Source organism: Aethalodelphis obliquidens, unplaced genomic scaffold (genome assembly GCF_003676395.1).
Source record: "Aethalodelphis obliquidens isolate GAN/ISIS:26980383/991018 unplaced genomic scaffold, ASM367639v1 scaffold66, whole genome shotgun sequence".
Classification (NCBI taxonomy): domain Eukaryota; kingdom Metazoa; phylum Chordata; class Mammalia; order Artiodactyla; family Delphinidae; genus Aethalodelphis; species Aethalodelphis obliquidens.
In genome coordinates this window covers 8,850,327-8,861,057 of record NW_020838010.1, presented here as the reverse complement: position 1 = coordinate 8,861,057, position 10,731 = coordinate 8,850,327, and positions in this window count along the sequence as shown.

Here is a 10,731-nt window from a genome sequence, read left to right as displayed (position 1 = left end):
TTATTACAAGATACTGGATATAGTTCCCTGTGCTATACCTTGTTGTTGATTTTATATATAGCGGTTTGTATCTGTTAATCCCAAACTCCTAATTTATCCCCCCCCCCGCCCCAAATTGCTGTTGTTTATAAGCCACGCAGCCTGTGGTATTTTTTACTAAGACACCAGCCATCTCCACTGACCCCTTCTTCACACCACCACCACTGGGATCCGTAGCTCTGACTGGCTTCCTCAACCACTTAAGCCAGAAAACTCTGTTCAATATCCTGACGCCACAAAACAGAACGGTGGGCTTCCTGCGGTCTCACTCCTCCAAAAGAATACTAGCAGATAATGTAATGAGAATGTAAAAGGTACCTGTGGTTTTCCAGTGCTTTTATAGAACTTTGAGAAGTACATTGTCAAATGTTTTCCTTTCTCTTTTTAAACTATTTTTGTTGTTTGAGTTTTTCTTTACGAGGAAAACCGGCCCTGTTTGTAGATCATCTGATTGTTTATGTGGAAAATTTCAGGGACTCTGCAGTACTGTAACCAGAAGTGCTCGCCGCTCAAAAGCCGATAAAGACACCAAGTTGGTGGAAAGGAAAGTTTGCTTTATTTTGGAGGCTGACAACCGGGGTTGGGGGGAGGGCGGACGCTTGTCCAAAGGCCGACTCCCCCCACCGCCCCCCCGGCCGACAATCAGGGGGCAAGAGCTTTTCTAGACAGAGGGAGGGGGCTACATGCAGAATCAGCACAGTCAGCTCTGACAGTCATCTTGAAATTGGTCATAGGTGGTCTGACCCGCGTCATCTTGATTGTTTTAGGTACAGTTAATCTTCAGTTCCAGGGTCAGTTTGTTTCCATTTCATTGAGGCCAATTCTCGGAATTGTGGCAGCTTATGTCACGGCTATAGCCTGGTCATCGTGTAGTTAACTTCTTCCACCTGGTGTGCGTTTCAGTATCTACAAGGCAGCTCACAGGATGTGGCTCAGAATATTATCTCTAGTCCTTGAGAAGGAACTAAAGGCCCTTGACTACGCTTAAGGATTAAACTATTATTATTTGGTCTCCTTTGACTGTTTTCCTTTGTTTCTGCCTGTTCTCACTTCTCTGGTTAAACTTATTCTTTGGCTAAAGTTTTTCCACAGACAAAAGTCAGGGGAAGGACATAAGGGGAAGAATCATAGGGTCCTGCTCCGTTTCAGGCCCCTTTTCTTTGGTACTCCTCAGTCTTGAGGAGGGACGGGTGCAGAACAAGAGGGGAAGAAGGTTTGGGTAGAGGGTTAGTCAGAAACTTGGCAGAGGGGCTCGGGTTTAGCTCCATTTCTGTTTCAATTTTCCCCAACTGTTTGAGGGAATGGGGCGACGACTGCTCTTGCCTACTTCTTGCTGAAGTGGGGCGTAGTCCTGCCTAATTTGGGGAATGGACACAGAAAAGGAAATAATCTCGAGCTCCATGCTTAGCATCAATATTTTGTATTATGAGATCATTACCTCTCTCCTTGATTACTTTGTCATAGTACCTGGAGAAACATTTGAAAATTAGTAGACATTTTACAATGAAGATAATAATCAAAATGCATCTTCGTATAATTCTCTGAATGTATTTTTTCTTAATGGTTAAAGCAGATGTACAGTGTATGTTTAATAGGCCATAAGCAGGCTGTTTTGGTTAGCCTAAAGTTCCAAGTAAATCATGTATAAGGCAGAATGACTTCCTCACACCTCCATATGTGAAAATTTGCCCCGTCATTTTTCCCTTTTAATTGTAACTCTTTCCATAGAAAGCATTGATGCTCAATATATTTTTCCACCGTTGCCAGAGTGGCTCAGTTGCCTGCTCTGGGTCCACTCATGTCCCTCAGTGCTAGGCCTCTTTTTGTTTATGTATTTGCCTAGTTGTCCACGTTGGGGGAAAACTAATCAGATATCATGGACAGGCTCAGAGGTATGTTAATCGGGAAACACTTTATAGACCATGCATTTTATCATTTATATCCAATTCTCACACAGACATTGTACATGTGCTTTAAGCAGTAAACTTAGAGCCGGCAGTGATACACATCATGAGTAGGTATACTCTGTGACAACCTCACTAGACAGTTTTTTCCATTCTGAACATCGGGGTCAAAAGTATGGTTAGAAACAAAACAATAGCTTTCCATCAGAATTTTGAATTTGTGAATTTCTTACCCAGTTCAACAGTATGATCTGAAAGTTATCAAATGTTTTCCATATAATTTAACATACCAAATAATCCTAATTAGTTTAGAGAAAATTCTTTTCTCTTAACAGAGAGAGAAAACCAAATTTAGTCATGTATCAGTTTACTGTTACAACAAAATTCATCTACCTAATTAAATTCAGTCTAATCTTAATCCTGACAACATACAAAATTCTTTTCTCAGAGTTCCTTTTTTACAAGCCTTTTATCACTTTCTGGATCCATACAAATCTGTCCTTTTTTTCCCCATCCAACCCGTAGTAGGACAAAGTTATGGTCATCATTTTTCCTCAACAAAAATATCTCCGTTCTTTATACTTTCTCTTCGCCTACAACACATATCCTACTGCTTTACACACTGAAATGCTTCTCTTATCATATTTACATATTGCAATTTTTAACTCTTGAAAACCTTAACAAAACCAAGAAACAAGTAATTGAACTATTTATTATATCAGTATTTTATGATTGGCAAACTCAAGAACATATTCCATAACCTCTAAAAACGTATTTTTTCATAGCACAATTTCTCTTTAATGTGGTACAAGATGTGTGTTTAAGAAACCCAAACATCTTTACTTTCCCTCTTGGTCTTGCGAGAAGACAAAAAGTAGGTAAATTTCGATTTCTTTGATTTGTAAGTGCTTACTTTTTCTTTAAAGCCAATTTGTAATAGAGCTCTTTGCAAATTAACCAAAGACACATATATCCAGACAAACAGAGATCTCATTGTTTCGTCTTTTTACATTTCATGAATTAGGCATTGCAATTAAACTTATCAGTTTATGAATAAGAATCCAAATAGTCAAATTTACACACTCAATTTTAAAAGGCTTCTTTTTTTCCCTGTTTTTTTTTTTTTTTTTTTTTTGACTTGAAGTTTTACTAATTAACCCAAGGCTGAAGTCTTAGGCAAAGTGGGCCGTTTTTGTACTTCAAGGACATGATAAGAGTTACCTTCAAGTGTTCTCCTAGGCATATTTTTGTTTTCTCAGGGTCAGAATTCTGCAAACAGTATTTTATCAAGCTAACTTTCTCTAACTGCATATGCAAAAAAACCAGTTTGGGAATTTCAAAAGAGTTTCATCTTAACCAATTTTCTCGAGAGTCTAAAGAATACTCTTGCCATACATTGGTAAAAAAAAAAAATCATCTTTCTTTTTCTTTAGTCATAATTTTGTAGCTAAGATTTTTCGAATGGATTGAACCTGAATTGCCCATTTTACACAGGACAACAAAGATATCAATCACACAGAGGGAATACGCACTCACGCACCAAAAGGCAGATCTGTCACAAATCCTCCTCAGAAGATGACCGGTAAGGAGTCCCAAACAAACACTCCCTCAACACAAATGGTCCTCGATGGTAGACAGATGACAGAACCAATTGGCAAAATACCCTCAGTGCTCACAAACAGTCTTCAACGGTAGACAGATGTCAGAACCAATTGGCAAGAATGCCCAAATGGCACTTAGCGCTCACGAATGGGAAGGGGGCCCGGGTGCACACGGGTGGACTTACCTGGTCTTGGAGCTCGTCAGCTTGTCCAGATGCATCTTGCCGTTCCACCAAGGAAAAGCGTAAGTTGGCAGCCAGTGCCGAGGAAGGGAGAAACAGGGAGGATCCTTGAAACAAAAGGTTTTGGCAGCTGCCAGGAACATCCCCCAAGTCCCCTTCTCGGGACTAGCTAACCATGAGCGACAGGCTCATCGCAACCATCCTGGTGCGTTGTCATGGCCGTGACTCTACTCTGGAAAACCCAGGGGAGCCAGATGTCATAAGAGCGCAGAAGCCATCATACCTGCGGTAGCCGCAGTAGCCCCACTAGCCCCACGCTGGGCGCCAAAAACTGGAACCGAACGTGGGGTCTGGCTGCTCGCCCCCTAAAAGCCGATAAAGAGGGCAGTTGGTGGAAAGGAAAGTTTGCTTTATTTTGGAGGCTGGCAACCAGGGTGGGGGGGAGGGTGGACGCCTGTCCAAAGGCTGACTCTCCCCCCCCACCCCCCGACAATCAGGGGGCTAGAGCTTTTCTAGACAGAGGGAGGGGGCTACAGGCAGAAACAATACAGTCAGCTCTGACAGTCATCTTGAAATTGGTCATCGGTGGTCTGACCGGCGTCATCTTGATTGTTTTAGTTACAGTTAATCTTCAGTTCCAGGGTCGGTTTGTTCCCATTTCTTTGAGGCCAATTCTCGGAATTGTGGCAGCTTATGTTATGGCTATAGCCTGGTCATCATGTAGTTAACTTCTTCCACCTGGTGTGGGCTTCAGTATCTATAAGACAGCTCACAGGATGCGGCTCAGAATATTATCTCTAGCCCTCAAGGAGGAGCTAAAGGTTCTTGACTATGCTTAATGATTAAACTATTATTATTTGGTCTCCTTTGACTGTTTTCCTTTGTTTCTGCCTGTTCTCACTTCTCTGATTAAACTTATTCTTTGACTAAGGTTTTTCCACAGACAAAAGTCAGGGGGAGGACATAGGGGGCAAGGATCATAGGGTCCTGCTCCGTTTCAGTACAGCTACTAGAACTAATAAATGAATTTAGCAATGTCATAGGATCCAAGGTTAACATAGAGAACTCTAATGTATGCTTATATACTAGCGGGAAAAAATTGGAAAATGAAATTTTAAAAAACCCCATTTATAGCAATGCCAAGAAACATAAAATAACTAGTAATATGTTTAACAAAAGACAATCAACAGCACTCTGATTGTATTGCTGAGAGAAATTAAATTAGATGAGACTGAAATAATTGGAAAGATATGCCATGTTCAGATTGTTAAAGTCTCTAAATTGTTACGATAACCATTTTCTCCAAACTGAATTCAAGATTCAAAGCCATCCTGGTCAACATCCCTGCAGGTCCAAGTGAGCCATGCGAGGGGTCCCAAGGAGCCAGGGCCACGGCCCCTCAGGGGAGCAGCAGAGGCGAGGCGTGCCTGCAGCCTGGGCTGCGCCCAGATCGTGGTAGAGGTGGCATAGCCTCTGCTGGCCTTCAAATGCAGTGCTGCCCGACAGAAATACAATGTGAGCCACAAATGCCAGCCCAGCCATATGTGTCATTTTTAATTTCCCAGCAATCACATCAAAAAGGTGAAATTATTTTTCATAATATACTTATTTAAACCAACATGTTCAAAATAGTATCATTTCCACATGTGATCAACACTTAACGTTACTAATGAGATAGTTGTACATTATTTGAGATCCGGTATGCATTCTACACTTACAGATGCTCTATAGCCACGTGTCACCAGTGGCTGCCGTACTGGCCAGCCCACTTTTAAGCGATATCTTCTGTTATTCTCTAGTTTTTACAGTTATTTTTAAAATCTACTTTGTTGAGGTCTGATCGACATACAAGAGCTGTACATATTGAATGGATACAACCTGATGAATTCGGAGGTAAGTGTGTACCAGTGAAACCATCACCGCAACCTATGCCATGAACATATCTGTCAATGCTACAAGTTTCCTCCCACCCTCCTTATTTATTTTTATCGTCATTGTTATCATTTTTATTTTATTGGTTTGTTTCTTCCGTTTGGACAATAGCACAGGTCATCAGATCAGCCAAGTTCATCCCCCATGGGTCCTGAAAGTCAGAGACTTTTTTTCTTTCACCCTCTGGGTCTGACTCACTCACCCTCCTCGAGGCAGACTGTGCATTCTTAGGGTAGGTAAGTAAGAAGATCACAGAGGCTTCCTTGAGCCCCTTAACATGTGAGGTCTTCCTATGTTATCATCCCTCAAAGGGCTTTTTATTTATTTATTTATTTATTATTTATTTATTTTTGGCTGCGTTGGGTCTTCGTTGCTGCATGTGGGCTTTCTCTAGTTGTGGCGAGCAGGGGCTACTCTTCGTTGCAGTGCACGGGCTTCTCATTGCGGTGGCTTCTCTTGTTGTGCAGCACGGGCTGTAGGTGCGTGATCTCAGTAGTTGTGGCTCATGGGCTCTAGAGCGCAGGCTCAGTAGTTGTGGCACATGGGCTTAGTTGCTCCGCGGCATGTGGGATCTTCCCGGACCAGGGCTCGAACCCGTGTCCCCTGCATTGGCAGGCGGATTCTTAACCACTGCGCCACCAGGGAAGTCCCCTCAAAGGGATTTTAAATATAATCTTCCCTTTTTGTAGGCAGTTTTGAGGAGGATGTTTTGTCAATGTCTTCCATTTCAACAGCAGTTAAGGTGTTGCCCCTGTGGGTCCCTCGAGCAGACAGACCCCCTCAGCAATATCTAGCTGTTTGATAATTTTTTTTTTTTTTTGGCTGTGCCGAGTCTTAGTTGCAGCACGTGGGATCTTTAGTTGCAGCATGCATGCAGGACCTAGTTCCCCGACCAGGGATCGAACCCGGACCCCCTGCATTGGGAGTGCGGAGTCTTACCCACTGGACCACCAGAGAAGTCCCTGACAATCTTTAAATAACTGGCCACGACTAGCCCCTAGGTCGGGCCAGCTGACCTGCCTTTGGGCAACCTTCACGCTCGTGGGCTACCTACTTACGGGGATCTGACCACACGATAGAAATGATTCCTCTGAGAAGTTAATGCAAATTCCTTGGCATGAGAGTATAAAGGCTTGTATGGTAGCCTGCCCCCTGCCTCCATATTACCTTTTTTTGGTGAGAGAAAAGAATTTGGAGTTTATAATGCTGAATAATTCTTTGTCGTTAGCACCTGGCCTGCATTACACAATTTTAGATCTTTCCCCTGATGGCTGCCCGTTCAGGCGCCTTAATTTTTGTAATAAGGGCCCGCTCCCCTGACCTTAGTTGTAACCCTCAGCCCTCTGAACAGGGGGCTGCCTTCCCCAGAGGCCTCCTGCCTCTTGGCTTCTCCTTTATTAGAAATCGGTATCTTGACTGACTCCTTTCCTCAAACCCTGTCCAACCCGTCCTTCTACTTAAATGTGTGCCTAAATTTTCTGTCCACCTATGGGTCCCCCAGATCTGCACCGACCTCCTTCTGCGAATGTGCTTCTCCTTCCTAGCATCTGCCTTTAGGACCAAATGACAACCATAAAGGTCCAGGAAACGAAGCTTATCACGATTATAAATGACTGGAGGCTTCGTGTGCCCTGCCTCAAAGCACTTAAAAATTCACTCACTGGATTTATTTTTATCGTCAGACCTTCCTTTTCTCTAGCTCCACCTGGAGTCATATGATCACCCAGGGTGGAGACTCTCTGACAGATGTCTCCCTGTGCTGCCATCTTTTCATAACGGTGCCCACCCCTGCCCCCAGCCCTGGGGCCTAGCTAACTCCCTCTGGATAGCTTCTCCAGCTTTTATTTTAAAAAGTTATTTTTATTTTTTGGCCGTGCGGCACGCGGGATCTTGCTTCCCCGACCAGGGATCAAACCCGTGGCCCCTGCAGTGGAAGCGCAGAGCCTTAACCGCTGGACCACCACGGAATTCCCACTTCCTCAGCTTTTAAAGCAAGGTCCGCAGAAAATCCCAGGGGCTCAAGGGAGACTTCTGGGCACCATTCGACTAGGTGCCGCACGTGTGCGAAGTGTCGAGGCCAAGGCTTCAGAAGCCTTTGTGAACTGAGACAGAACTGGAGCCTCTCTGAACCTGTTGTGTTTCATGCCTGTTTCTCCTCCCATTGCCCAAATCTGTAGTAATTCATTAAGGATGAGCAGATCAGACCTTTCCTAGGACAAGATCTGAGATGAATGCCCAGGTGGGAAGGAGTTATCATTCAGAAGGCGACAGGACTTCCATACCATCTTTAAAAAAACCCCGTCTTATTTGGAGAGCACCATAGAAGGTGAGTAGCCCCTGACCACTAGCCCACACAGTCCCAAGGGTACGGCAGAGTCTGGTACAGGCGTGCATCTGTCAATAGGACCGATTCCCACAGCCAAGGGCAGCCAGCACTACTGGGGATGTGTCCCTCAGGCACCTGGCAGCCCCACCTCTTTGACCAAGGAGGCCTACCTGTCCCATGCACCCGGCAGAGTCTGGTGGAGGAATAGGAAAGAAACTGATCCCCAACAGGTATAGAAAAGGATGGTCCTCAGGAGGAAAACACATCTGAGCAACGAGATGGGACAAAATAATCACACACCAGGCTAGGAGACCCCACCTACTCCATGCCCGGAGAGGCTGAAGGAAAACCACAGACGCACTGAGGACAGGCTGTCTGTGACCAGGCTCTGCTCTTACCGGGCCAACGACCTACATTTCTCGTTTTTTTTTTTTTTGCGGTACACGGACCTCTCACTGTTGTGGCCTCTCCCGTTGTGGAGCACAGGCTCTGGACGCGCAGGCCCAGCGGCCATGGCTCACGGGCCCAGCCGCTCCGCGGCATGTGGGATCTTCCCGGACCGGGGCACGAACCCGCGTCCCCTGCATCGGCAGGCGGACTCTCAACCACTGCGCCACCAGGGAAGCCCCATTTCTCCTTTTAAAGGCCTGTCTGTCTTGCTAGAATTCTCAGCCCTGGTGCTGGATCTGAATGAACTCAGTCTCACTGTTTGGTTTCTTTCAATGACAGCACAATCTATACGCTGTACCCTATCCACTGGAGTCAGACCGTGTTTGCCCAGCTTCCCAGGTGGAGTGTCCACCGACTCCACTATATAGAGGGAAGGAATTCACAAAACCCCGTCTGCCCCCACTAGTGTCTCCTGGTGGAGGCCGAAGTAGAAGGTGGAGCTTTGGGCTTCCTAATGACAAGTACTCTGCTTCAAGAGAAAAAAAAGAATCATTGTCTCAGAGGACTAAATAAAAAGTCAGTCACATGAAGGTATACATGAAAGGAAAACCTCAACTGTGGCGGCCCACTTTTCCCTTCTTTCCTTTTGCGGTGGAGGGATGAGGGGGCTCCACAGTTAACGGAGAAGCGCGCTGTGTGGTTAACTAAAGCACACACTCGGCGTGAATCAAAGACTTTTCAGTTTCCTCACTGATGGTTGCATATTCCGCAACCTTCAATTTTAAAATCTGAGCTTCCTTGACCTTCATTCTTGCCATTGGAGCTTCTAAACCTTCCCCCTGACCCCCAGCCCCTGACAACCACTAATCTGTTTTCTGTTTCTATCCATTTGCCTATTTTAGAGCTTTTGTGTAAATTAAATCAAACAGTACGTGGCCTTTTGCGTCTGCCTTCTATCACTTAGATGATGTTTTCATGGTTTATCCATGCTGTACCACATATTGGTATTTCATTCCTTTTCATCACAGAAGAGTATTTCATTTTGTGGACATAAACCAGATTTTGTTAACCATTCATTAATTGATGAACATTTGGGTTATTTCTACCTCTTGGCTACTGTGAATAATGCTGCTACGCGCTATTCGGGCGTGAGTTTTTGTGTGGTTCTTTGTTTTCATTTCTCTTGGGTATGTTCCTAGGGGTGGAATGGCTGGGTCATATGGTAACTCTATGTTTACCTTTTTGAGATACTGTCAAACTCTTTACTGGAATTAATTTTTTTCTTTTTACTGGAATTAATTTTGATGGTAGCAGTTTTTCTGCTTCAGATAAGCATTTACTTACATAGATTAGACAATACAATAACTATTTGAGAAACAAAGATCACTGGATATAACTGGGGGATGCATTTCCCCTCCTCCTTGAGATCAGCATTTATTTATATTGATCAGACCCCATCAATACTTCTTCCAGGACCAAATATCATTGGAGTTCATTTTGATGGTGACCGAGAGCCTATGATTTCCCCTAGGCTCTCTTCTTGTCAGTTTCTTTGCCGAATCTCAACCTCCAGCCTTGCCCTTTTTCTAGTGCCTGTTCCTTCTTCCCCTTTACGGCTCCATTTCCCCCTCACCCTCCCCACAAGACTAGGTTCTTTGATTTGGTGTCCGTAAATCACATAATTATCTGGTTTAAAGAGTATCTGAGCCTTGAAAACTATTCTCTGGGGGCTGGACATACAGAGTCCATATTTAAAAATATAGAAAGGGAGAAAGGAAAGGCAGAAGGGAAGCAAGATAACACAATGAAGTTGGTCTCAAAATGTGGCTTCAAAATTAGAATGAGCTGAAAGAGTCTCAGCTTTGAAAGATGAGAGAAAGAAGATCCACATATAAAATCAGTTGGTCCCCCCCACATTTAGAACCTTGAAGCTCATGATCATATATGGTAATCAGTCTCCTTCCATCCAGCAACAGCCTCTGCTAGGCTCTGCCTTCTGTGGAATAGCTCTTTTCCAGAAAGTTCTGTCCTCATTCTTCTGTCTTCAGAGAAGCACCTAGGGGAGGGGGTGCTTAGTTGAGTTCTCCTTTAACCAATGACATTCTGACCCTGTCTTCTCCTCCCTACTCCGTTTTGCATCTTCCAGAATATTCTGCCCCTGTCCTTGCAGAAATTTCCAGAGAGGGGAGTTCTGCTCAGTTCTCCTTCAGCCATGTTCTGAGCCAGCCCCTGGTGTTTTCCTCAGACCACCCCACACAACGACTCCTGCTCAGACTTCTCCTCATTCCACAGATCAAGTGGTCTGGGCACTCCTTTAAAGCCCTGAGCCCACACAAGGCCCTGAAGGAAGCCCACTC